General features: G+C 36.2%; 2 long non-coding RNA genes across 2 annotated transcripts; both read right to left on the bottom strand.

Annotated features, from left to right (window-relative positions):
* Nucleotides 1–9,834: 9,834 nt before the first annotated feature.
* LOC135776777 (uncharacterized) lies at nt 9,835–13,079 on the bottom strand. The gene is made up of 2 exons (XR_010544202.2): nt 12,865–13,079; nt 9,835–12,401 (listed from the first exon to the last, which is right to left on the bottom strand). It is a non-coding gene; the product is annotated as an uncharacterized lncRNA (long non-coding RNA).
* Nucleotides 13,080–15,740: 2,661 nt separating this feature from the next.
* Nucleotides 15,741–21,567, bottom strand: LOC135776775 (uncharacterized). The gene is made up of 6 exons (XR_010544200.2): nt 21,480–21,567; nt 21,128–21,234; nt 20,676–20,745; nt 20,194–20,416; nt 19,845–20,082; nt 15,741–19,273 (listed from the first exon to the last, which is right to left on the bottom strand). It is a non-coding gene; the product is annotated as an uncharacterized lncRNA (long non-coding RNA).
* Between the last annotated feature and the right edge of the window lie 657 nt (nt 21,568–22,224).

Here is a 22,224-nt window from a genome sequence, read left to right as displayed (position 1 = left end):
CTAGCTTCATGCTAGCTTCATGGTAATCATGCTAGCATCATGTTAGCTTCATGCTAATCATGCTAGCTTCGTGTTTATCATGATAACATTATACTAGCTTCATGCTAATCATGCTAGCATCGTGCTAGCTTCATGCTAATCATGCTAGCAACATGCTAGCTTCATGCTAATCATGCTAGCATCGTGCTAGCTTCATGCTAATCATGCTAGCTTCATGCTAATCATGCTAGCATCGTGCTAGCTTCATGCTAATCATGCTAGCATCGTGCTTGCTTCATGCTAATCATGCTAGCATCGTGCTAGCTTCATGCTAATCATGCTAGCATCGTGCTAGCTTCATGCTAATCATGCTAGCATCGTGCTAGCTTCATGCTAATCATGCTAGCATCGTGCTAGCTTCATGCTAGCATCATGCTAATCATGCTAGCATTATGCTAATCATGTTAGCATCATGCTAGCTTCATGCTAATCATGCTAACATCATGCTAACTTCATGCTAATCATGCTAGCATCATGCTAACTTCATGCTAATCATGCTAAAATCATGCTAGCTTCATGCTAATCATGCTAACATCATGCTAGCTTCATGCTAATCATGCTAGCTTCATGCTAATCATGCTAGCATCATGTTAACGTTATGCTGAATCATGCTAATCATGCTAGCATCATATTTCATCATGATAACTTTTTTAAATCATGCTAGCTTCACACTAAAACATGTCAACAGCCAGGTAAACTACTAGACTAAATTTCTTTTACATTTCTATCAATCAGCTTTTTGCATTTTCATGCACTGGTAATTCCTTGGGAATTGCATATCTAGTTAAACATTTAATCATTTCCTGTTTTCAATTTCTTCCTTATATTTTTATCCTACGTGTGTGATCTAAAACTATTATGTTTACATACAAATTAATTTGTATAGGCCTGTTTATATATTATTAACACTTTACATCGTGTGTGTGTGTGTGTGTGCGTGCGTGCGTGCGTGTGTGTGTGTGTGCTATGTTTATATATTTATTATTATACAACAGTTCTTTCTGGTTCTGTAATCTGATTGGCTAAGAGCTATGCGATATTGTGCTGATAACGGCACTGTAACCGCTTCACCTTCACTGTATCATTCCGCCACCTAGTGAATGGAGGTCCTAAGCAGGCTCATCTCTGAATGGAAAAACACAGATGCGCTGTTTTGAATCACTCTCCGTGTGTCTCATTAGTTTACTAGCTCATAAATCAGTCTGTGAATCCCGAATCGGAAGTTATTATTCCGTCAAAGATCAGCGCTCTTGGATGTTACGTTAAAGTTAATGGGAGAAATGTCTTGTCACATCGTGTGGACGATTAACACTTGGAAAAAGGGAATATAAACACTCGTTTTTTTCTGGAGCTATATCTTTTATCAGAACGCGAAAACACCGTGGAACTGCAGGTAAGCACTGCAGCTTTTAAATGTGGACATTGATCATTTACTTTATCGTGACGTGACTATTAAAACATGTTATGAGATATCGCCACTGGTATATTTATAAGCAGCATGCAAAAACATCTCTCTGACACTTATAAAAAACCGTTTTGTATAGTACTGACAAGAACAAAGTTTAATAATAATAATCGAGTGCTCGTATCGCGTTAAGAATAAATGAGAAAGCAATAGTAACGTTATACAAGTATAGTTTTATTAACTTTTACCTCGTGCCAAAAGAATAACAACACAAAAGACACTAAATATGAATAAAAAACAAGTAATAGTTTGATCATGACACCAAATACTGCTGATTTGATCTCATTTTGACGATCATAAACAAACAAGGCCAACATGAGAGCCAGGGAATCCCTGTCAGAGATGTAGCCCAGAGAGGGCGGTGGTCAGCGGGGCGAGTGAACACTGACGTCCGCTCATGCTTTGGTTCTCATTCGTACCGAATCTCACTAAGCAAACGTTCAAACAGGCTCTATCTTTACTAATCGACTGCAGATTTAAATATAATACATATACATTCTCGACTGAACTAATCTTAAAACTCCACTTTGTGACCAAGAAACGGTAATATAAAGTAACGGCTTTTCCGTCCATTGAGTTGTTATGAGCTTCAAAGCAGCCGAAAGTTTTACCTGTCATTCTGGCCGCCCTCAAATCCGTGGCGGAAGAAGTAGTTCTCAAACAAAGAGGCTTTTAAAATAACTCCGTTGTTGTTTTCTAGTTTTCGTTTTTCAAACGTGTGCCGTCGAACTGTTGTATAAAAGCAATATCGCTCTCCGCCTACGGCCTCGTGCCTCTGGCCTAATCACAGCCGTGATGATATAGAGCTATATCACACTCCTACTCGAGCGATATTGCTTAAAGCAACACCAAAGAGTTTTTTTTACCTTAAAATAACGCTTCCAAAACAGTTTCAGTCATTCATCCACTCAAAACAGGGTGAACAGCACTTTCACATTCGCTTTGCAGCCCTCTATCGGCCAAAACCGCACTAAAGAAGTTTCCAAACGTCGGGTAGTGGTCCTGTAGTCCGAGAGAATACTACAAAAACTTGCTTTACGGCAGACCTACAATCCAATCAGAGCCAGCTATGCCTCAGTATTTATGACAGTGGGTAATGGACAATTACGCTTCTAACCTGTAGGGGGAGCAAAGAGCCAAAACTCTTTGGTGTTGCTTTAAGTAAACATCATAATTTAGAACAAACAGGAAGAAGACATAGGCTAAGATATAAGGTAAAAAGAAGTAATAGAAAACGAAAAAAATACGAAAACTTTAATAAATGGTAATATTATTGATATTATGAACTAATTCAAATCTTTATTCTTTCTAAATAAATTATAAACGTAACGTGATGAAAACGCTATAAGAAACACATAGAGGGATCAGACTTTGACAGAACACCGGATATCTTCTCTAATTATTTTCTATTCAAATAATTAAAAGATTTTCAGATGATTTCATCACTCCAGTCTGTCCGGTTCAGGGCTTTTATTGCAACCATAAACACATACGTTTATCTTCAAATGGTGTCTTCGACGACGGTATACCTACTATAAAAATGAAGGTCATCTATTTTGGCATTCCTATTCTGACACTCAACAGCACAACAAAACATTTTCTAGTGAGATATATTGTTCGTTTCACTCGTGTCTCATTCATTTCCACTGTTTTTCTGCCACCACATGCGCGCGTGACGTAACTGTGACGTCGACTCGCAAAAGGTCTATAGACCCTTTTACAGCTCACGTGATCAAATAGCCTGCGCGCGCATTTGGGCAACGGAAGTGGTGTTATTCCTCATTGGTTCTAACGTGGTAGCAACTCAGAAAGTTTATTAAAACGGTTTCTCAACATCAAAATGTCCCGTTGTTGCGTTTGGTTGCACTAATATAATATACTAATATACGTATATATGTATCTGGCAACTTTATTTTTGGCCATCTGCTAACGTCTTTTATCCACTCCACTATAGTACACGGATCTGGTAGCTGTGTTGAAAATGTTGATAAAGTCAATTTTTTAAAAATAACTTACTGTTTGTGTTGCTTCACTGTTGATTCTTACGATACTTCCGTTGCCTAAATGCGCGCGCATACGCTGCCACGTCATCATTGTGTACATACAGTAAAAGGGTCTATAGTATGTCTCAAATTACTATAGTATTCCTATTCACCTTATTCCGCCACGCCCCTTTTTAATTCTTTTTTTTTTTTTTTTTTTTTTTTAAAGATTCATTTATTTTTTATTTTTCCTAAAATACACACACAGGCCGTATCTCAAATCATTTTTTTACAGTCTATGAGCACAACCCGAAGGTTTTTTTTTTTTTTTTTTTTTTTTTTTATTGAAAATATCAAAATTTACAAACAAACATGGCTGCATGAGATTCGTTTCTTCAACATTTGTATACAGAAAAGATATAGCCTGAGGGAGCAGCTCTTAATACAAATAGGAATTACACATGTATATGAATACAAAACAAATAATTATAACAAAATTAATAGAAAAAAAAAAAAATTAAGGGGATAATTCAGACATTGATCATCTATTTACATCTGTTGGGAAGTGTTTTAGGGATTCATATATTTTTTGTGCTTTAGGACTTTTCAACAATTTTAAAGATTTCATGTACAGTTTGAATTCATTTAGAAAAACAACAAATTTGGGAGATGATTTCACAATTCTACATTTGTGAATGAAGAATTTAGCTAAACATACAATTGTATTAGTACATAGCTCATCATCCTTGCTTTGCAATAACAATCCAAAAGTAATGTCGTCACTAGAGAAAGAGGCTGGGAGTGAAGATATCAGTTGTTTAACCCAATTATATATATCACACCAAAAAGACTGTCACATTACATGAGAAAAACACATGGGCAGTAGTTTCAACATCATTTTCACAGAAAGTACATGTAGTATCATCTATACCAAAGCGAAGACTCAGTAACCCTTTAGAGGGGTAGATATCGTTCATTACTTTGAAGTGTGTTTCTTTCACTTTTGGAAGTATAGGGAGTGTTAGATACAATGTTCTTAGTTTAGTAATTGAATCTTTATCAAATTTTTGTAGGATGTTATTTTTATTCTGGCTTGTTGGGTAAAGGTAATCAGAGAAACATTTCCTAATAAAGTGGTTAGTGCATTTTTTATCCAGGACATAAATCCCTTGAATTGAGAGTGGGGCCAATTGTGGTTGTATCGTATAATATTTCAAAATGTTTCTCGTCAAATGGACAAACCCTTGGGGTAGTGCTTTATATAATTTAGAGAAGTCTGATTTTGAGGGTTTGAAATTATGTTTGATGCAAAATTGTTCATAATTAAAAAAAAGTCCGTTGGTATCCATTAAGTCGGCCATGGACCAAATGTCTCTCCCATACCAATCCTCAAAGAACAGAGATCGGTTGCGGTGCAAAATATACCTGTTATTCCAGAGTACAGATGTATGGGGTGAGAAGCTATGTACATATAACATTTTCCAATACAAGAGTATTTGTTTGTGAAACTCTGACAATGATATAGGTAATTTATTAACACAAAAGTCCGTTCTAAGAAGAAATTCTAATCCTCCAATTTTCTTGAATAAGGACTTTGGAATACAATACCAAAAAGAGTTGCTGTGCTTGATCCAAGATTTTATCCAATTTATTTTTAAGGTTCCATTAAGGCAGTCAAAATCAATAACTTTTAGTCCTCCATCCTTTGTGTCTTTAACCATATAGCTTTTTTTTTCAAATAATGAGGCCTGTTTCTCCAAATGAAGTTTAGGTTGATTTGGTTGATAGACTTAATCAATTTATTTGAGATGGCATTGGAATAGGCTGGGTAAATACACCTTGATAAGCATTCCATCTTAGTTAGGTAAATTCGACCCAGTATTGATAAGTCCCTCTGTAGCCATATATTTAGTCTCGATTTGCATTCTTTAATTTTATTTTCTACATTCAGAAGTTGGCTTTGTTTTTGGTCCTTGGAAAGGTAAATTCCCAGGTATTTGATTTCTGATTTAATAGGTATATTACAAATGTTTTTCAGTGAAGTGTCGTGTATAGCAAGCAATTCACATTTTTTTAGGTTTAATGTTAGACCTGATGCTTTTGAGAATTTTTCAATATTTGCAATAGTTGTTGAAATTTGGTATCTATCTTTTAAGAATATTGTTGTGTCATCGGCTAGTTGGCTGATTACAATCTCTGTGCCAAGTACATTAAGCTTTTTAATATCATTACAGTTTTTAATAAAGATTGCTAGCATTTCTGTGGCTAAGATGAATAGGTATGGTGAGATGGGGCAACCTTGAGGAATACCCACATTAATCTTGAAGCTTGGGGTGGTACCATGAGGTAAAAGGACACAACTACTAATATCTCGATATAAGCCACCAACCCATTCTCTAAATTTGTTTCCAAAGCCAAAGTGTTTGAGCACCGAAAGAATAAATGGATGCTCCACTGAGTCAAATGCTTTATAGAAGTCCAAAAAGAGAAGGAAACCATCATCCTCTATTTGGCTTCTATATTCAATAATGTCCATTACCAATCTTATATTATTATGGATTGATCTTCCTTTTAGGAATCCTGACTGTGTATCTGCAATAAGATCTGAGATCCCTGTTTGAAGACGAGAAGCAAAGATGTAGGTTAGGAGTTTGTAGTCTGAGTTTCTGAGTGTAATGGGTCTTCTGTTATCTATAATTCTGGGATCTTTCCCAGGTTTTGGGATAGAGACGATAACTCCATGTCTCATTGTTGGTGGGAGCACGCATGTTTCAAATATTTCATTAAAGACTTGTAGCAGCAGGTCTTTTAAATCTACCCAAAAATGTCTGTAAAAATCCCCAGTAAGACCATCAGAACCGGGGGCTTTGTTAAGAGAGAGACGACCAATTACTGCGTCAAGTTCTGTAATTCTTATTTGATTTTCACATGTTTGTTTTAGGCTATCTTTTATTTTTGGAATGTGTTTTGCAATATCCTGAAAGAAATTCTGACAGTCCATGCTAGAAAATTTAGAGCTATAGAGTTGGCTATAGAATTTCCAGATTTCTGAAGAGATCACTTTTTCATCTGTGACTTCATTATCTTCAATCATTAGGGATCTGATGCTATTCTTCTCCTGTCTTCTTTTTTCAAGACCACAGAAATACGACGAATTTTTTTCCCCCTCCTCTATCCACTTAGCTCTGGATCTAATAAACGCCCCTTGGGCCTTACGACTGTAAATTTCATCTAGTTGAGATTGGAGGTTTAATATCTTCTGTCTATCGTCTTCAGTTGGGTTTGGTCTATTGCAGTACATATTTAACTGGTTTATAATGTCTATTTCTTGTTTTTCCCTATCTTTTTTAATTATTTTACTAAATGAAATGGTAAACTGGCGTATTTTATATTTTAGGAATTCCCACTTTTTGACAGCAGTTGTTAGCTCCTCAGAATTGGCGTATTTTGTAATTAGTCATTTGATTTTTTGGCAATAGTCATTATTTTTGAGTAGACTGGAATTTAACTTCCAGTACGTGCGTGAGTGGACATTGTTGTCATTGGGTTTGATCTGTAGAAAAATAACACTATGATCCGTTAGTGGTGCAGCAGAAATATCAGAGACAATATTATAAACTAGCAAATTATTTGAAATTAACCAGTGATCAATTCTGGATTTATAATTGTGGCTTGAACTAAACCAAGAGTATTTTAATATTTCTGGGTTTAAGTGTCTCCAAGTGTCAACCAAATTTTGTTTTTCGCAAAAGTTCGTAAATATGGTGTTTGGATGACTTACAGAGTATTTGCAAGGATATCTATCAAGAAATTCATCATGAACTAGGTTTAGGTCACCACCAATGATGATGTTATCAGTTGAATGTGTTAATTTAAGATTGTCTAACTCTAAACTAATTTGTTCAAGTAGGTTTCTGTTTTCTCTACAACTGTTATAACCATAAATATTGACCAAGATGAATTTCAGACCATCTATGTTAATTATAAGAATCAGCCAGTGACCAAATTCATCTGCCAAATGGGACACAATTTGACCTTTGAAGTTATTTAGGAGGATGGCGACACCTGCTGACCTTGAAGTGCCATGGCTAAAGTAAGCTTGATCTCCCCATTGTTTAGACCAAAATGTAATGTCATCAACCTTAGAGTGTGTTTCCTGCAACAGAATAAAATTTGACTTCTTCCCTTTACAAAATAAGAAAATACTTTTTCTTTTTGTCATGTCTCTTAAACCCCTTGCATTAACAGAAATTAAAGAAATATTACTCTTTAAACTGAACATAGAATATATTAATAAACAATCTACAACAACGGATTGCTGAACTTACTCAAAACAACAGTAGAAATTCCTATCAGGAATATATAATAGTAGCAAAACCCTGAGAATACGTTTTCATTTAAACTTACTTGTTTTCGGGAATCAAAAGAAAACCCTGAATAATTGTGTCTATGGTGAGACTCTTTGACCATTAATGAAAGCATGCGGGCCCCGGAACACTGTCTTTAGACCTGCCTTCCTTGCTTGTTCAACTTTCGGCCACACAGCCATCCGTGCCTCTCTATCCTCCTTGATGAGGTCTTCTGCGAAGCGGATGTTGAGATCCTTGCAGACGCGGTGTAGTTTGGTGATCCGCCAAAGTTCGTCCCTGAAGTGGCGACCTGTGAACTGCATGATGATCTGACGAGGGCGGTTGGTGTTACTCGGCCCCAGTCGGTGCACTGAATCCAGGATAAAATCCATCTTCTCCTTCCAGTGTGGAACAATCTTTCCGATGATATCAGAGACGATCTGTCGTGTGTTTTCGTCTTTTTCCTCCTGTAAGCCATTTAATCGCAGGTTCCATCTTCTTTTATACCGCTCCAACTCTACAGCTCTTTTCCCCACTTCTGTTACTCTTTTCTCCAGATCGATCTTCTCCTCTTTCAACTGTTTCACCTCGACATGTAGTTTTTGGTGCTGTTCTTTACAATCTTTGATCTCGGCAGAGTTAAACTCGACCGCTTTCGCGATGTTCGCTATGGACAACGTGTTCTGTTTTAGCTCTGCTTTGAAGTCCTGCATCATGTTTTGAAGAGTGCCGATAGCAGCCAATATCGCAGCGTTAGAAGTGTCCTCAGCATGGGGACCAGCAGGCACGACGTCGTCTGGTTTTGACTTTTTCTGTGGTGCTGGTGGTTTGGAAGGGGATGCTAAAGTGTTTTTAGTTCCTCTGGTGTTAATATCCATCCTTTCTGAACCGCCGTATTAGTGTTCTTGGAGTGCCTTCAATTTAGCATTAGCTTTTGTGCTAGTCATGTTGTTATATCGTACTCGAGAGTTCACTTACAAGATTCTCAATTACTATGATAAGTTCTTTGCGGTTTAACGTCCGATATTTCAGGGTTTTGTCGAGTTAAAAGTTAATTTCGTTGATTTTTCAAGGTTTTGCTACGCTGAGCTGTTCATAGCGCGTCTGCTCTCTCCGCCATCTTGAGCCCCTCCGCCCCTTTTTAATTCTTCGCTCTTCCGCATTTTGTCAACCGACTTCCGCTGCTAATATGGCTCAGTGCATTCGGTGGTTAGTTTGGTGGTTAGAAGATTGTTTGTAGTTCACTACAACTTTAGTGAAATGACAAATATCGCTACTGCTATAAATGTTTTAAATTAAGAGCACGGTTAAAACTTCATACGACGATTGGGTAGTCTTATATAGTCCCATCAATCGTCTCGTGGTTAGACGATATGAAGCAGCCGCGGCAAGTAACCTATTGGACATATTTAATTACCTCGTCCTGTCAGGAGTTGATGGAGCAGCATTGAAAATTATTAAAAGTATGTCTACCAATATTTACACAGTGATTTCGTCTTTTTTATAGCAAATGTGCACCTTAGCCAGTCCAATAACTATTTCGTTTTTATGATTCATTTGCAAACTTGCCAACACTTATTCCTTCAAATCATGAGACTTAAATCCTTTTAAGTGGAATCTACAAAGCTCACATATGGTTTAAGAAATTCCTTACAGATAATATCTGATCACACTGTAAAGGTTTATATAACTGCATGGCAGGTTACATCTGATCACATAGTAAATGTTTAATATAACTGCATGACAGGTAACAGCTGATCACATTGTAAAGATTTAATATAAATGCACAACATCTGATCACATTGTAAAGGTTTAATATAAATGCACAACATCTGATCACATTGTAAAGGTTTAATATAAATGCACAACATCTGATCACACTGTAAATGTTTAATATCACTGCATGACAGGTAACAGCTGATCACATTGTAAAGATTTAATATAAATGCACAACATCTGATCACATTGTAAAGGTTTAATATAAATGCACAACATCTGATCACATTGTAAAGGTTTAATATAAATGCACAACATCTGATCACACTGTAAATGTTTAATATCACTGCATGACATCTGATCACATATGAAGGTTTAATGTAACTTTACAACAGGTAAAGCAAGACCACCCTGCAATAAATTAAGACACAGCTTTATCGGATTCATCAGGAGCTGATCCCAAGCGTATATCTGGAAGCTGTTGGTGTATGTACTGGTAAAGTGCTTGGCGACTGTGTAATGGATGCAATATCAACCCTGTGTAAAGCTGAACCAAAGATGGTTGTTTCTCAGTAGAGTTATGTACATTTGTGCCAGCTCAACACATTGAAGCAGTTTCTCGGACAGGGTTTACAGGACTAGGCCTTAATTATATTAGGACATTTTAGTTTTTACAAACAAATCCTACAAAAAAACAAGACTGGTGCGCATCTTGTGACAAAACAATGGCACTCATATATGTTGAGGTATGTCAGTAAAAGGTGTTTTTAAATTATTGTAGCTCAAATATGCATTTTAGCCTGGGACCAGGATAAGCCCTGTCCGCAGGGTTCCTACAGGTTTCTTCAAGTTAAATTCAAGTCTTTTTAAGACCTTTTTAAGACCATTTATATAAAAAATTAATACCCATTTCACGTCCGTACCAGCAAAGAAAAACTAAAATCCTTGAACTTGTGTTCATTTATTTTTCCGATGTTAAATGGGTAAAAAGATGATAAGCCAAGCAGGTGTGAAAAAAAAATTCAGTAGGCCACAAGAAAGTTTGCCAAACAATGTTAAGTTGTTAAGGAATTTCTGAGATTTTCTTTGATTTTTCCCGCTTCTCCTTTGCCTGTTGCTGTGTTGTGTTGCAGTCTATGGTTGTGGTGATCTTCATTTACTGAAAGCATCACGTGTTCGCAATACTTTGTACTGTGACCTGGGACTGTGTTGCGTTCTCAATTATTGGATCCGCTACTCTTTATTTATACTACGTTATTAAACAAACAGAGATGCAAACACATGTATGTTCAAAAAGAGAAAGGTAATCTAAGCCCTCGCACCCAGGCAAATATCCAGATACTTAGGCTACATTGCCACCGACCCCTGCCATCCCTACCAAACTAGGTATATAGAGTAAAATGAAATTCGAAAATCAAAAGATGCCGACATTAATTTGGAATATTCAACTTCATTTTTTATGTTAAACCAAAACTCTTATTGAACTATCTAGCACTTCTTCTTGCTTTACTCCTTCCTCTTCTTCCTGGCCACCTCCTGCAACGTAACCAGGGCCTTCCATCTGGCTGCATTCATTTATATTAATTTCACATTATATTTAATAAACCCAATCATAAATGAACAAAGCTGACAATGTTTGTCAAAGCATCACAAAACACTTTACTGTTTTTGCACTGACATATCAAGCAATACTTGTGTAGATGACCCCTTTTATCAAACTCTTTTGAATACAATAATATGTATAGTATATTAATGATAGAAAGTGCAGGTCTAGAGATTATAAATGTAATTGGTGTGTTATGGTTTATGTAGTTTTCTTTCCTTTTTAGATAGAGCAGAAGCAGTAAAAGTGCCTCTTTTGATTCCTCTCTTGCAGATTAAAAGAGCTTTATCCACTTATTATTTTAGATTCAAAAGTGTACTTGCTGTCCCAGTGTTTGGTGACTTTATATTATAGCTTTGCGTTTTTTATATCTAGAGTCAGCTTGAGCTTTGCTCGTGCAATGGGCTTGACATTCACATTTCTTTTTTGCTACTATCTTTGTGATCTTTGAGCAAACTTTTTAGATATAAAAAGATGGTTCATTAATAATAATATTATTAAACAAAGGGACGGAGAAAGAAACTGCAGCGCGTGGTCGTGACTTTCAAACCAAGCCAGTAGTTATCGCAATAGAAACGGAGGCACGCAGCTTGAAACTGCACGTGAACTTTAGCGCTGACTGACTCTGATCACGGCCGTTTTCCGATCGCCTCGGGTTTTACACATAATGTTAATCGGACCCGGTCCTCCGTGAAAACCTCTATGCATACAACTCTGCTCAAGTTCAGAAACATGTGACGCTGAACTCGCTTCATGTCGCACCCAATTCATCGAGAAACAGCAGACTCATCGGGAGAGACACGATGTGCTCGCAACCAAAATGCCATTAATAATGAAAAGCCGCAGGCGCCGAAAAGCGATGTGTTTGCATCCCTGATTTAATCAAAATGTGGTTGACAAAGAAACTTTTAAGGAAAAATACAATATGGAGAAGTTACATACAGCACAATTTTTAAGACCAAGACATCAAAATTTAAGACTTTTTTAAGTCTTTTTAAGGTATTATTTCCAAATTCATAAATTCAATGCTTTTAAGGCTTTTTAAGACCCCGCGGGAACCCTGTGTCCGGGAAACCGCACCATTGTTTTCCCATATCAGATGTATGTTGCTTCAGGTTGAGTTGTGATTTTGTAGTTGTGGTCAGAGACGGATAGATGCTCCCATTGTGTTTCTGCATCACAGTTTAGGAACATGTTGATTGTATCATCCTCACAGTTGTCCACTGCATCACTAAACATCAATGCATCTGTAAAAACAATATAACCATAAACATTTTTATGTTAGTATTTAAAATAAACTTGCATCATGAGAATTACTATATAAATGGCACCCATACTTAAACAGAACAGTGTGTAAGAGAGAGATGCATTAAAAAGAGACAGAAACATTATACACACAACCTTTAACTTCAGTGTTAAATAATACGTTGTTTAATAGGTCATTATCAATATCTGAATGAGAAATTAACTGACATTCTAGCATCTGAAATCTCAGTAACTTGTAGGAATCACATGGGCTACTGTAAGAATGCAATGTACTATAATATACTGTTGTACTATCGTAAATATAAAAATATAGATGGACAATTAAAACCATTCAAATAGTTGCATTTTATAAACTAACGTTACTGATCTTAAGTGTATTTGTAGAACGGACATCACAAATCTAATTTTAGGCGAACGAGCACAAAGTTAGCTAAGATAGCTTACCTGAAACTGGCCACCTTTTCAACACCAGGCGTGGTTTAAAGTTACCGGAACATCGTAGTCAAACCATTACTTGGGATTAGGGTGTTCCTCAGTTGGCTTAAAATTGGTAAGAAAGAAACATAAAGGCGCTTTTTAAGCTTAACACGTCGCCTTCAGTCACTGCCTCAGCTGCTCATCGTCTATGTGGACGGAAGAACGTTGACAAAATGAGCGCAATGGCGCCGCCCTTCTTCTTCTTCGTCTTCTTCTTCTTCTTCGATGAGTTTTATTGGCAGTTTGCAATCAATGTGCATTACCGCCATCTACTGGACTGAGGTGTGATCACATTGGGATGGAATAAAAATACTTATATAAAAAAATAAAATATAAAAATAAAAATAAAAAATAAATAAAGGATGAAAACTAAATTCTACTTGCTAATTGGGTTTCTTTAAGGAAAGCTATAACCGCCCTAACTGAGGACTGTGTACTGGTTACACTCAATAAGTTTTCCATTGTTAAGTCTTTATTTACCGCTTTCTTCATGTTTTCCCTTTCCCTGGTGTATTGTGTGCATTCTAGAAGTATGTGTTTTACATTTTCTGTTACTCCACAGTTTGTGCATATTCCAGTCTGATGTTTTCCTATAATATGTAATCCACTATTTAAACTTGTATGTCCCATCCTCAGTCTTGAAAACCATGTTTCCTCCTGTCTTTCCAATCCACTGATTTTACTAATTGTAACCTCTTTATGTATGTTATACAAGTGTCTACCTTTCCTCTCCTTATCCCATCTCTCCTGCCATATTCTGTTAATTTTGTCCTTAATAATACTTTTAATTTCTGATCTGCTTAACGTGATATTTATTTCAACCAGTTCTGATGTAACAGCTTCCTTGGCCAGCATGTCTGCCTTCTCGTTCCCCTCCACTCCCCTATGTGCAGGAACCCATATAAATTCTACTCTTGTGCTTTGTTGATTTATTTTGAAAATGAGTTGATTAATTTCATCTAATAGATCCTGTCTACATGTAGACTTTCCACTCTGAATGCATGCTAGTGAGGACATTGAGTCTGAACAGATAATCACCTTATTGGGTTTGACTTCTTCCACCCATTGTAGAGCCAGAATTATTGCTAACATTTCTGCTGTAAAAATGGCCAGATGATCAGTTGCCCTTTTTTTAATATTAACATTATACTTTGAAATGTGTACTGCAACCCCTATTTTCCCGGTCTGATTTTTTGATGCATCTGTGAAAATCTGAACTGTATCATCATCATACATTATATCAATATATTGCTGAACATTTTGATACATCCCTGATTTAATAATGTTATTAGCCTCCAAATCCACCCTAGGAAAACAAAACATCCAGGGTGGGATTGTTGGTATGTTAATAATTTTACTACATGCAATTTTGTCAATTTCCATATTTTTTGCCTGCCTATTCCCATGCCACCCAAAACTGCCTGATGGGCGCCCATACTCCCAGCATTCTAATAACACCTTCTTTGTACACTGTAAAAAAAAAACCCGTAAAAAAACGGTAAAAAGTCTGGCAGCAAAGTTGCCAAACACTTACCCTCAAATTACAGTGAAAAACCTTAAATTATTTTACGGGAAAATGTTGTTTTTTGAAAACGGATATTTACCGTAAACATTTTCTGTATTTTTACAGTCAACCTGCTGTAGAAAGAATAAAAAATTTCATAAAATAAATCTCCATTGAATGTTAAACGAAAGTATAAATCTGTATAAAAACTTTTAAAAATTGCAGAAATACCTTAAAATTACATAATTAAAACAAAGATTTCTGTTTTAATACAGTATTATTTAGTATATATTTAAGGTAATACAATTTATCTACGAGAACTCCTTGTCAAAGTAAAGACTTTTCCATTTAAAACACACAAAAAATTTAGTATAATTACCTTCAGATACGCTAATTTAAAGCCTAATACCAGTATATTGATCGACTTAAACTTTTATTTTATGTCATTATTCAATCTATTTACAGTAAATTCCTGTTAAATGTTGGGTTTATCCTGTACAAAAAAGTAAGATCTTGTGATATTACGTTTCATAAACATATTTTTAATAGTTATTTATTTATAAAAACATTATTTGACAGTAATTATAGACACATCTAAACTAAATTTAAAATTTTTACCATTAATGTATGCAGGTTTACATTATATAAACATTATTTGACAGTAATTATAGACACATCTAAACTAAATTTACAAGCTTTTACCATTAATGTATGCAGGTTTACATTATATAAACATTATTTGACAGTAATAACAAGCAACTCTTCAATATATCTACATGTTTGTACCATTTAAATACTGGGGGGTTTACTTTATATAAAGATTATTTGGCAGTAATAACAAGCAACTCTCCAATATTTCTACATATTTTTTACCTTTAATGTATGGGGGCTTTACCTTATAAAAAATTTTTTATTATGGTAATTATAAGCAACTTCCCAATATATCTACATACGTTTACCATTAATTTATGGGGGTTTACCTTATATAACCAATACTTGACATTAATTACAAAAACATCTCCAATAAATTTACATTTTTTTACCATCAATGTATGAGGTATACTTTATATAAACATTGCTTTATACTAATAAAACTTTATATCAACATGACATTTACTCAATGCATGGGTTCACTTTATATAAACATAAATGGACAGTAATTACAAGCAATTATCCCATATATGTAAAAATACACATGTTTATTTTATGTAAACAATATTTGATGGCAATTACAAGCAACTGCCCTATATATATATATATATATATATATATATATATATATATATATATATATATATATATATATATATATATATATATATATATATATATATATATATATATATATATATATATATACACACACACACACACATATACTTTTTCCATTACATCATGGGGTTTACTTTATAAGCCAGTGGTTCTCAAACTTTTTCAGCGTGCGGCCACCCTTTGGGTACGGTGCATTCCTTCGCGCCCCCCCAAAGAAAATTTATGACAAAAAACTGTTCTAAAACTTCACATTTTAATTAAACAAAACATTAAATTATACAAAGTAGTGCTACCTTTTTTTGGTTTAATTTCCCAGAATTCATTAGAATTTAATGTATTTTATAAAATGTCATAAAACTGGGGCCCCCCTGGCACCATCTCGCGGCCCCCCTGGGGGCCCCGGACCCCAGTTTGAGAACCACTGTTATAAGCAACTCCGATATATACAGACCTTTCTTATAAGTGCATGGGACTAACCTTATATGAATATAATTTGACAGTAATAACAAACAACTCCAATATATCTACAGACTTTTCTTAATAGTACATGGGATTTACTTAATATAAACATTATTTGACAGTAATTGCAACCAACATTCCAGTTTATGTCCACACATTCTGTATTAGTATATTGTGTTTTAAATGTACAAAAAACAAACAGAAGGTCTATGTTAAGTGCATTTGCATCAACAACTTTTTCACTAAATACATACATACATACATACATACATACATATTTCTGATATTTTACAGCAATGTCCTTTCCATTCACTGCAGATCCCCATTTGAGATGTACATTTCCACTCAAAAGAAAAGTGTTCATTTTAATGTTAAGTGCATTCATTTGGTGCACTTTAAAAGCAAAATAAATAAGCTATGGCTCTATGAAGAATGTTACCCTCTTGTTAATAATTTTGGGCCCTATGCACACTATTCCTACACCCCATGACGATTTGCGCGAATTATGGGTGCGACTTCTGGCGTGTAGTATCAGTAAACCAACGTTTTCCATGATGATTACGGTCATAAGCGGCAAAACAAAGGCGCTTTAAGGGAATTGAAGCGTTTTAGACCATAAAACATTTTTTGTTACATACCGGAAACATCTCCTCACTAGGGGTGTAACGGTACGCAAAAATCACGGTTCGGTGCGAACCCCGGTTTTGAAGTCACGGTTCGGTTCATTTTCGGTACAGTAAGGGAGAAATGCAAACATTAAACTGGAGGTTGTTTATTACTTTAAACTTTTTTTTACAATTTGTTTACACTTTTTTAAACACTTTATTAAAGTATAAAATATATATAAAATGAAAAAATAATAAATAAAATACTACTGCAAAGTTATTTTTTACATTATTTTATAACAGAAGGTAACTCTTATCTTAACCTTCTCTTAAACTTTTTCTACTAAAACCTTGAACTAACAAATTCAATTCCTGAATACATTTATGAACTATTAGCCTACATTTTTGCCACTAAAAATTTTCTGTTTTGATTTATTTTGGATTGTTTAACTCACAGAATTGAATTGGCTATGTACCATCTCTGTATAAAAATAATATTACTGCTCTATGTGTAACTGCATAGCAAGCAACATGATGATATACTTATTATACACTCATTTTGAGATTAGTGAGCTGCATACATAGCCATCTTTGATCTTTTGCACGTTTCTCCTAATCTTTGCTTGTGTCATCAATGTAAGCTGTGACTTTACTTACGAACCCCTCCGCAGCTGAGTAACAGCTGAGTAAGCCCGGGTTACAGCTCTTCTCTGTCCCGACCAGCTGATCGCATTGTGACAATGATATGATTGACGTGATATGCAGATGAAAAATCTGATCACGCATTCCTTATTCTTGCTGTCACAGAAAGCGCGTCTCATGAATGCGTAGCAACGAAAGACGTGCATCCTCTCACGCACTTTTGAAAGAACAAAGCAGCGCGTTGACACGCGTTTAACATGCGCTTTTAGATACGACACGTAAACGTTTACATCAATAATCAAACGGATATACAACTAAGTAAATAAAAATCTTTCTGCGTGCCGAATTATGTTATATGTTTGACAGAAGACTTGCGCTGAACGCGGAGACTTCCGCCACTTAATATGTTCGTGCGGAAACGCACGTATTATGTTCCGCACAGGCGCACACAAAATACTTTCGGTGCACGTGCGCACCGTGCCGAAAGCCCTGAACCGAAACGGTCCGGTTCGAATACACGAACCGTTACACCCCTACTCCTCACTATCTGCTTGCTGCCTGCCCGTTGATCAAACTGTAAAAAAACGCGATCTCTGTAGACAGCCTAGACTTCACAAACGGCAATATCAACAAGTGGCCAAACCTAGCATCACAAAACAAAACAAAGTATTCCAGCCAATAAACGACAAAGGATTTGGGGGTGGGGGTTGGGCGCGTTCATGAAAGCACGGAAGGGAGGGGGAGGAGTTAGCTACGCTCCGTCTGTTTGAAAACAGTTTTAAAAGTCAACAATAACTAACGTCTCGCAGATTCGCTTAGAGAGCCTTTAAACATGTGGGAACACAGCTTGTTACACCTCAAACAGAATAATGTTGTTATCCACATTATTTTCAAACGCGGGAGTAAGAGATGTGACGTATTTCCCTTCTTTGTGCGGGAGCTCAGTTTTAATGGCCAGCCAGTAGAAAACAGTGTGGTGGGAGCACGCATAAAACATGATAAAAACAGTTATGGTAAATATTTACTACACCAGCCATGTATGAGCCAGTGTGAGGATGAAATTAAGAAGTGTCCTGATATATCATATGAAGATATATTCAATCGTTTCATGTTGTTCCTAGGGGTGACGGGTCTTCAATGCATGCAAGTTTTTTTAAACTGCAATTTTAAATCGACTTTTGAGTGAACTCAAAGCTAAATGCTATCGAAGCGTCGCAGCGCGCTCCAGCGCTTACGTGCACGCACACAGATGATAGAGGGATGTATCAACAATTCTTAGTTAAGGTAATAACATATTATTGATATATGTTGAAATATGAAAATATTAAATAATATTGAAAATGAGTAGACTATTCCTTTAAAATATGTGATTTATGTGGGTCTTTTCCAGGAGTATGACGTGTTGATAAAGTATTAATTAGACATGTTTTTGATATTTGTTTTAGTTAAATTAAGTACAATCCGAGTAATGCTGAAACGTTTTAAATTAAATTGGGGCGCTGGTGTGTACCTCGCATTGAACATTACGCCGCGGCAGTTGTGTGTGGCCTTGCTATGACGACCAGCTGCATTTAAGGGGTACTATCTCTTGAGTATGATCTGCAATGGAAAATGGAGCACGGACAGAGCTGGTACGGGTAATGGTTGTTTAAGTACTGTTCATGCTTAACATCTAGAAAATGCACATAGGCTTAAAACTCCTTCTGTCAAACACAATAGAAGCGAAGTTGTTTCCAGTAACAAACAAACAAGTTCATATATAATCAGTATTAATAGAAAGATGTGAATGTGCATGCTAAAAAAAGTTCATTTGGCAGATTGATATTCACCCACGTCCTTTCAGAACTCCAACGATGGCTATGATCCTCTGTAGTGGCTTTCACCAGGCCTTGTCCTGAAAAATAAAAAAAGATGTATCATGCTTGCAAAAATTCCTACACATCAGCCGTGGCCACATTGTATTGTTTTCAATTTACACACAATGGCAACTTTGCCTCCCTCACAGCATCGCCAGAGCAAAGCCATTAGGTTGCCGCTCAACAATAATTTCAGTTTGGAGCTCGAATGAAAATTGAGCATGAACAAACTTTGCCTCTATTAATGCTTCTAATGCAGGAACATTAAAAGGCAGAGTCCACGATGTTTGAAAGCCAATGTTGATATTTGAAATCACCTAAACAAATAGACTCTGGACCTTCTGTTGATAGACCCACCCCACACATACGCAACCCGGCAAGGATGTCAGTTAGTAGACACGCTCCTTACTGCTGATTGGCTATAAGTGTGTTTTGGTAGTCAGCCCGTCTCCTTTTCCAAAGCGTTTTTCAAACATCGTGGACTCCGCCTTTAAGGGGTTAAAATGTCTTAAAAGGGTTCAAGCTGCTCTGTAGATGTGATCAACAAAATCTTAAATCCACTTGTAAATAATCTGGATAAACCAGTTGGATTTCCATACAAATCCTCACCTTGTGTTCATTAAGACGTGCTTTTCAGCTCTTCTTCGAACTCCTTTGCCGCTTCCCTCTTAGCTTCCAGGGTTTCAGCCTATCATGTTCTCAGCCATCTGGGTCACCAGCAAAGTAGAGTTTAACTTCACCCGGGCGATTCAAACTGTAGAGCAGGTTCAGAGGCTGGCTGTGCGAGAGCTGTCTGGTCTGGTTCCGACTTCACCACCTGGTCCTTGGCCTCTTGATCCTTGTCAAACTGAACACAGAATATGAACCATAACATGGGTGAGAAAGATTTGATAAACCCCTTTAGCGTCATATGGACAAATGTACAAACATTAAAATGCTACACATAACGTTAACTTACCTGTCCAAGTGGATTTCTCTTCCAGAAAATGGCCCTAATGTGATTTCTTGTTATTGAACAAAGCATTTGGTTTGTTAGATAATGATAAACCTTAACACCATCAAATAATTTTACCTGCAGCCACATTTATCCTATTATGTCTGAGGGTCTTTCCCTTAACAGTTTCCAGCAATTAAAGAAAGGACTGGTGAAGGTGACATGAATCTCCCCTTTCAGTGCGCCACTTCAGGAGAAGAAAGACAAAAGGACAGAAAGTTGCTCAGATTTGTAGAATGAATGTAAGAAAGTTTATTTGGTTACTGAACATAGGACAAAATATATTTACAGCAATTTCATTACAAACAAGGGGGGCAGCCGGAAAGGTGTAGGCTAAAGCCATGGATTATTACGCCTACCCTGTGTTACTTTATGAAATACAGTATGAAAATCATACTTAATACTATCCTTGGTTTTCGAATAGTACGTGGGTAAAATTGACTTACTGTAGTTGGTGAATGGGTCTTTCTCTGTTGGTTGTTCTCCCCCGATAAAAATCTTATTCCAATGCTTGATCTAAACAAGTAAGTTAAACAAATCAAATATCTTTTCAATGTCATTATAAAGAGGTTATGTAAAAATATACTCTAACGAATAAATGACTGTTTTATCACTTTAAGTTACTCATTCCCACGCTTTTTTACCCCTCATGCCTTTGAGTTTTAAACTAACATTAGCTGACAACATTAATCATATAACGTCATATAAAACACAGCAATGTCAGATGGTAATGTACTACGAACACATTGAAATACGTGCTAATATCGCTACGCTAATAGCGAAGCAGTACAAAAACACACACAGCGATAAGCTATTTAAGTTATCCTATGAGGTTGCAGTAACGTTATGCTACCCGTGTCCCTAAACGTTAGAGTGTTAATGAAAAATGATCTCTTACCTGATATGCAGCGAGCACCACTTGAGTATTTTTACAGACCCCGTACGACCCCTTCTTCTATTCACATTCCAGCTTTTGTTCTTCATTGACACATCAACTAAAATTCGCTGAAAATTTAAGAATTTAACAGGCAGATATAAAATAATCCAGGTCTGACAGAGAAATCAACGCAAAGCAGCAGCTGCTCTGACCGATAGTAACGGACGTATTTTCAAACTTAAAATAGGGGCGCAGACCCGCGCACAATATATATATATATATATATCAACGTTTAAACAACAACTGACATTATTTTAATCATATCAACGTTAAAGGTAGATCATGTGCCGGCTGGGTAAATATATTAATTTACCTTTAGTGAAAGCTGAATATCCTGAAAACGTTCCATACTTTATCAAGGCTCTCTACTCTGGCCAGTGGCCACTGCCAGTATGGCGCGATCTTACGTTATGACGTATATCCCCCTCCCAAAGTCAAGCGATGTTATTGGTCGAGATTGCCTCTGCCGTACGATTCGTCCAATGATTGTACAACATTCAATTATTTGAATCTGCGCGCACTTTCTTGATACCTAAAGCACAGAGAGAGAGACTAAAAACAATTACGACGATTGTTTACACTTACACGGTTGTTTAATGTTTCAAGCATTTTAATTTCTTCAATTGCTTCACCCCCAGTTTACCAAAGCTCAAGTTTATGCAAGAGCCTTGGTTGAACTGTTGAGCCCCAGAATAAATTCCTAGTCTTTCACACATTGTTCACCTATTGTAAATTAAAAAATATAGCACCCCATTGTAAAGCTTTATTCATAGTGTGGCTGTTTTCCCCATCAACCGAGAAAATTGTGTAGTGGCCTAATGATTTCACAGTGAGGGCCTTGAATTTTGTTGAATATACAGATTGACTTTGTGTCTTCAATGTTTTTAAAGTGGACATGTGCCAATATAGTCTATGGTCAATATATACGATAACAGAAAACCACTGTCAGGGCAGCATTTCAAACAGACAAAAAGGACAATTTCACCCTTAAAAGCCAAGCCAAAAGAGGACATATCAGGACACAAGATTCAGTCCTTTCACATCAACAAGCAGACAGG

Source organism: Paramisgurnus dabryanus, chromosome 18 (genome assembly GCF_030506205.2).
Source record: "Paramisgurnus dabryanus chromosome 18, PD_genome_1.1, whole genome shotgun sequence".
Taxonomy (NCBI): Eukaryota; Metazoa; Chordata; class Actinopteri; order Cypriniformes; family Cobitidae; genus Paramisgurnus; species Paramisgurnus dabryanus.
This window is presented reverse-complemented; position numbering and strand designations above follow the sequence as displayed.